The sequence below is a fragment of the Petaurus breviceps genome, unplaced genomic scaffold (genome assembly GCF_028583685.1).
Source record: "Petaurus breviceps papuanus isolate PSGF00001 unplaced genomic scaffold, PetGlider_PUasm1.0 180, whole genome shotgun sequence".
Taxonomy (NCBI): Eukaryota; Metazoa; Chordata; class Mammalia; order Diprotodontia; family Petauridae; genus Petaurus; species Petaurus breviceps.
In genome coordinates this window covers 3570285-3576883 of record NW_027185782.1, presented here as the reverse complement: position 1 = coordinate 3576883, position 6599 = coordinate 3570285, and the positions used below count along the sequence as shown (strand labels likewise).

The following is a 6599-nucleotide window of genomic DNA, read 5'->3' as shown; positions in this document are numbered from 1 at the left end:
ATTTCAGGTATAAGCCTAGCAGAGGTGTCATTGGGTCAAAGTTGAGTCTACTTCATCTTTCCAAATAACTTTCCAAAGTCTGTACAGTGCACTAATATGCCTGCCTTCCCACAATTCTGCCAATACTTGATATTTTTTTTCCTTCTTTCTTTTGCTTCTGGTCCTCCTTCCATTTATATCCTTAAAAGTCCTAAAAAAAAAAAAGGTGTTTGCTGAAAATATCCATTTGTACATTCTACCATTACCTCAAATTTATCTTACCTTTATAAACTAGAATATTATTTGGTTGTCTCACCTTTTATTACTAAGGACAGGGGGAAAAAAAGCTCCCTCCAGGGAGCCTGGGTAGCTCAGTCGGTAGAGCATCAGACTTTTAATCTGAGGGTCCAGGGTTCAAGTCCCTGTCCAGGCGCTTCCATTTTGACTAGAATTTATGGGCACCCATTGTTTCTTTTCCTGTTACTCTTGTTGCCCATTTTTAAAAATATCCTAGGTGTCTTTTTTTTTAATCATGGTAGGGTCTCTTCTTTGTGTAGGATGTGAAGTCTTCTGAGTTGGTTGTGCAGATTTTAACTATAATAGTCAAAGAAATATCAGAACGGTAAAAAGTTACCTAGAGACTTACTTTTCTCTTTCTCTAGAAATCAACTGATTGTTTAAGGGAGGCAGTCTTCTGTTTCCTCAGGCCTATATAAACATAAACCTCAAGCTAGAATTTTTCATTCTTTATGGACAATTCTCCTCCCCTCCACTCCCATTTTGGGGAAAACAATCTTTGCAAATAATTTTCTTAGCATTTCAAATGAAGTTAAGTGTTAAAAGGATCTGTATATACAAAAACATTTATAGCAACTCTTTATTTCAAGGTGGCAAAGAATTACAAATCAAAAGGGTGCTCATCAAATAGTGACTGGAGGAACAAGTTATAGATCTTCATGTGATGTGATGGAATATTCTTGTTTTGTAAGAAATGAGGAAAGGGATGGCTTCAGAAAAACCAGGAAAGACTTTTATGAGCTCATGTAGAGTAAGGTGAGCAAAAGTAGGACAATTTACACGAATAACAGCAATATGGTAAAGACAAGTGATTCTGTAGGACTTAGAAATTCTGATCAACCCAATGACAGACCAAAACTCCACAGGACACAAGATGAAACATGCTACCCACCTCCAGATGGGTGATGGACTCAGAGTATAGACTGAAGCATATTTTTCAGGAGTGGGGAGATATGGCCAATTGAGGAATTTATTCTGCTAGACGAAACATGTTTGTAACATGAGTTTTGTTTTCTCAGCTGAGGGAGAGAGTGGTGGGAGAGAGTGAATGAAGATCTGAAAATAAAATTTCATTTAAAAGAACTAAAATGTATTATATTTTTTAAACATCACCCAAATAAATCTTAGACAAAACAATATAGCAAATAGCATCTATTTCTTGAGAAATTAATTTATAAATCTCATCTTTATCACATAAAATAATGAACATAATGATAACATACTAATAGTATTTATATGATGTTTAAATATCCTATCTCCATCAAAATCTCTCGAAATGTTATGTTATTGATGCCATTGCTATATTCCTAATTCTTTCAAAACCACAAGTTGAGAGATGTTTTGTCTTAATAAGTTATAGTAGAAAACTTGTTTTATATAAATGTTACCAATAGTAGCAACATTTGTATTGCTTTATTTAATACACTTTTTATTCTCATGTCATAATATTTCTGAAAAAAAAAAAAAGGTTAGTGGGGTGGCTAGGTGGCGCAGTGAGTAGAGTGCTGGCCCTGGAGTCAGGAGGACCTGAGTTCGGATCCCACCTCAAACACTTAACACACACAAACAAAAATCCTAGCTGTATGACCTTGGGCAAGTTACTTAAACCCAATTGCCCTAAAAAAAAAAAAGGTTAAGTAAACTGTCAAAAGCTAATCTTTACCCTTCTGGTTCAAAATAAAATAAGATTTATGTTATACTATTTGACTATGTAGCAAATGGGTTACTTATTCATATTTAGAAATATTTAGGTCTTTGAAATATAATTAAAATTGCTTCTATAGGCTAATCTATAGTACTGTGAGAAATGATTCATTTGGAGGCCTACTCTATTCCAAGCAGTGTTAATCAGTTTGATATGATTCCATAGGAGTAATGATTATAAGTTCTATATATTAGACCCCAGAACTGTGAACTGCAGATTGTAAATTCACTTGCTTAACCATAGGAAGCTAACTAGAGGCTCTCCACTCTTGTTTTTACTTGTTCTGGTGACCAAGCCCAGCATGGCAGAGGTGACTCCATTACTTGGAAAGTCTTCCAAGTTATTTTTGTACCTCCAGATCATGTCTCTCATTCAACACGTGAATCATAGGTGACCATCCTATGACTCTTAGTCAGTGGAGATGGCCCATGCTTTGCTCACCATGAAACCCCTCCTCCTCTCTCATATATATATAAAATTTCTAACTGATGCATCATTTTGGCCCTCGAAGCAAGATCTATCAATCAATGAGATTGATTAGGAGGAGAATCAATGAAATTCTGCATTTTGTGTGGCTCCCATAGAGTATTCAAGCATCAAATCTGGTATCAAATCTTATAAAAATAAGGCCCTGGAAGATGGGGGTATCTCAAATCATAAGAAAGATCTATCCACTTCATTAGAGGGGACCATGGACCTTCTAATAATAAAATGCCTCACAGCTCTGCCTCTAGTTTTTCTTACAAAATGGGAAATTATAATCCCCACAGTCTTTACCTCTATTTCATTTACAGGGTAGGTTTTTAAAAATTGGTAAACACATAAAATACGATTTTGCATATTTATTTTCTGCAACTTTTTCATAAATCTGATAACTTTGTGTTTCTGGATCACAGTATGAATCTGAGGATCTTGAATTGATTTATTAAGAGTATTCGTTTTTTTGGAAAATATCTACCAATACATGAATTTTAGGTGGAATTTTTTTGTTACAGAATGAATTTGCTTCATCTTTACTCTAAGAAAAGTGGCAATTTCTTCTTTTAGTTGAAAACCCTTTTATAGTACTTTGGTGGCTGGGTGTGATGGCATAGACCTGTAATCTTGGCTGTTGAGGGAGGCTGAGGCTGGTGAATCACTTGTTTTCTGGAATCCTAGGTTGAAGTAGGGATGAAACCAAAATCTGGTGTCTGAACTAAGTCTGGCACCAATATGGTGAAACACTGGTAGGTGAGAGGCACTAGGCTGTCTAAGGACAGGTAAACCTGTCCAGGTTGGAGAAACTGAGCAAGTTAAATCTTCCCTGCTGATCAGTACTGAGAATTGCCCAGTGAAGATCCTGCAGTACTTCTGGGTCTACAGAGATAGAGAAATTAATAAACAAACAATTAATAAATAAATAACTTTGGCAGAAGAAAATCAGTATGTTTCACTATTGATATATGATTTTCACAATCATAGAAGTGCTACCTTATGATAACACATTTTTTTGCAAAAATACTTTCTTTAAGTGAGCTTTTAAAAATATGGTTGATTACTCTCTTAATAACCTGAAAATCAGTATATATATTTCTTGATTGTAGGATATTTGATGTGTCCAAGTTGGGTCCTCTTTTTAAATGTATGCTTACAGACCTAAATTTTCTTCTGATGTCAGATCAGTTCCATTAGTAGAGACTACAATATATGTTCCCATGTTGTATCATTTTTATTTATAGATTTCATTAAGCATATTTAAATCTTCTATTGTGATATTGATATCAATGAATAAAGTAATAAGTCTTCACAAGCAAAAATTTCAACAACATATTGTACCTATATAACCAAATGAACATCTTCAATTATGTCTGTTGCTTCATCTAAAGCAAAATAAAATTTTGATTTGTCAAATAATTAATGATAAAAGTCTTCAGAAATACTTGTCATTCTTTTCACTATGGAATTATCTGATATGGAGGCATTTGAAGCACATATGTGACCATACTAATAGCTACAGAAAGCACCTATCAAATGAGACTATCTAAGTATAAAGGGAGGCTAGTGTCACAGTACTGGGCCTGAAGTCAGAAGACTCATCTTCCTGAGTTCAAATCTGACCCCAGATATTTACTAGCTGTGTGACCCTGGGCAAGTCATTTAATCCTGTTTTCTCCGTTTCCTCATTTGTAAAATGAGCTGGAGAAGGAAATGACCAATCACTCTAGTGTTATCCAAGTGATCCTTGCCAAGAAAACCCCAAAGGAGATCCTGAAGAATCTGAGAGGACTGAAAAATCATTGAACAACAATAAGTCCTGGTTTTTCCTCGAGAAGAGGCTGCAAATCAGAGCCTTCCTGATATACTGTGATCCAGGGATGTGCCCTGTTCTGGGATCACTTCCAGAAGGTGTTGGCTCTCCCATACATTCTTAAACACTATTCATATGGCTTGGAAATCATCAAAGGACATGATAATCATGAAGGCCTAAATTGACATCGCTGTTTGGCTTCTTGAAATTGAACAAAGAGTATTAGAAAAAGAAGTGACCTATAATTACCTTCTTTTGTGTCATTACTCTATAAAAACCTTGCTCACGGTATCTATAAACTGATTGCTTGACAATCACACCTGGACCACCATTTTTCAAACTTTCACGGGCTGGTGTGTCAGTTTAGAGCTGGCTTAAGGAACCACTCAAGTTATCTCTACAGTCCAAGAATTGAAAAATGATTTAATATCTCACACAAAAATCAACCAAAATATACAAAAGAAAGTGATAACATGATTAACATTTTTAAATTACTGATTAATGCATTTTGTTTTTACTTGACCATGATTTCCCAATTATTCCCCTAGAGTACATTCCCTTATAACAACACACATTAAATGATATCATTCATACAGCAGTTATGGCTCTATGAATGGTATAGTATGTAACACTTTATTAACTCTAGATGAAACATGCCACTTCCACTGATAAAATTATATTTGTTTCTGATTTTGAGCTATTTGAAAATCCCAAGGATTTCGGTGGCAAGAGCTTCATTTTCTGGGTCTTTGGCAGCAGCATCTAGAGTTCCTGCAGGAGAGGTTACCAGGCTGCATCTCCATTTCCCCAGTGTAATGGCTCTGACGTCACAGCACTGGAAGCATTGTCGTTTTCAAGCCCCTAGAGTTCAGTGACAGAGTAGTCTCCATTAGGGTATATGAGGAAATGGTAGTCAAAGTAGTAGTGGTAGCGGTTTGACTTGCCTGATGCAGCCTCCTGTCTCTTCCTTAAGGTGCCTTGTTCTTTTAGCTAGTGCCCAGGGAATATATTAATAACTAAAAAAAAAACTTGCTATTTTACGTCTCATTATTTTTTTTTGTACTTAAGCTAAGTTTAATTGTTAATTTGAAAAACTAATAATAATTATGTTTTAGTTTTTTAGTTTGATGAAAAAAACGTCCTTTATGATTTATTTAGGTTTCAGTAAATATTCCCCAAAACAAATAGAAAATAACATTTCCTCAGTACATAACTCTTCATGGAAATAGAACTTATGCAAAATTGTTCAAAAGTACATACTACTTCTTTTTTATTTTTATACTTTTTTTTTATTTGGAGGGGCAATTGGGGTTAAGTGACTTGGCCAAGGTCACATGGCTAGTTTTTGTGCTAAGTGTCCGAGGTCGGATTTGAATTCAAGTCCTCCTGACTCCAGGGCCGGTGCTCTGTTTAACTGCACCACCTAGCCACCCCCCATCTTCTTCCTTTTTAAATTTGAAGTAGAGGTAGTATTTACAGTTGCCTTCTTAGCGCAGTAGGCAGCGCGTCAGTCTCATAATCTGAAGGTCCTGAGTTCGAGCCTCAGAGAGGGCAAAATGTTTTTTTTTTTTCTGTCCTAGAAATCAACCTTAGTATTTACATCTCTATGTCCTGAAAGGTAAAATAAGAAATTTACAAGTCAATGGAAGAAATCTCAAAGGTTAAGATATATCTCTTTTTCTTCGAAGTGGATGATGGGAGTGGAGGGTTGGGGGGAGGAGTTACAGAGTGGGCTTGGGAAGGGCGAATCAGTCACCATCAAAAAGAAATGTTGGCAAGACCCTCGACTCCCAGAAAAATAAAGGAGTGTGCACACACTTGAAAATATCGAACAGTGTCGAGTTAACAAGCATTTATTAAGCGCTTACCATGTGTCAGGCGCTGTGCTAAACTCTGGGGAAAGGCAAAAGCCAGTCCCTGCTCTCAAGGGGCTCACAATTTAATGGGGAATGGAACAGGCACGTAACTATATACAAGCTTATTATTAAAATAGTGTTTTCCAAAGAAACAAATAAGCCCAGACCACTTTAAAACTATGCAAGATTCAATGATTTGAAAGCAAACTATTTTAGAATCTGACATTTAGTCTTTTGGACGTTGACTAAAGCCACAAAGAGACTTGCTAGAAGTAGGATTTCCATTTGGAAGATTGAAAGTAAAGTGAGGAATGCCAAAGCTTTTGTCAGCTCTTGGCACATTCCCAAGCACATAGTGGGCGATTCAGAAATGCTTGTTGACTCAACTTGACTGATTGATTTAATTTCCTAAGATAAAGAGGAGAATCCTTTCTTTCTTTCTTTCTTTCTTTCTTTCTTTCTTTCTTTCTTTCTT

General features: G+C 35.9%; 2 non-coding genes across 2 annotated transcripts; both read left to right on the top strand.

Annotated features, from left to right (window-relative positions):
• The first annotated feature begins 339 nt into the window (after positions 1–339).
• TRNAK-UUU (transfer RNA lysine (anticodon UUU)) lies at positions 340–412 on the top strand. The gene has a single exon. It is a non-coding gene; the product is annotated as a tRNA-Lys (tRNA).
• Positions 413–5749: 5337 nt separating this feature from the next.
• On the top strand, positions 5750–5822 carry TRNAM-CAU (transfer RNA methionine (anticodon CAU)). The gene has a single exon. It is a non-coding gene; the product is annotated as a tRNA-Met (tRNA).
• Positions 5823–6599: the final 777 nt, after the last annotated feature.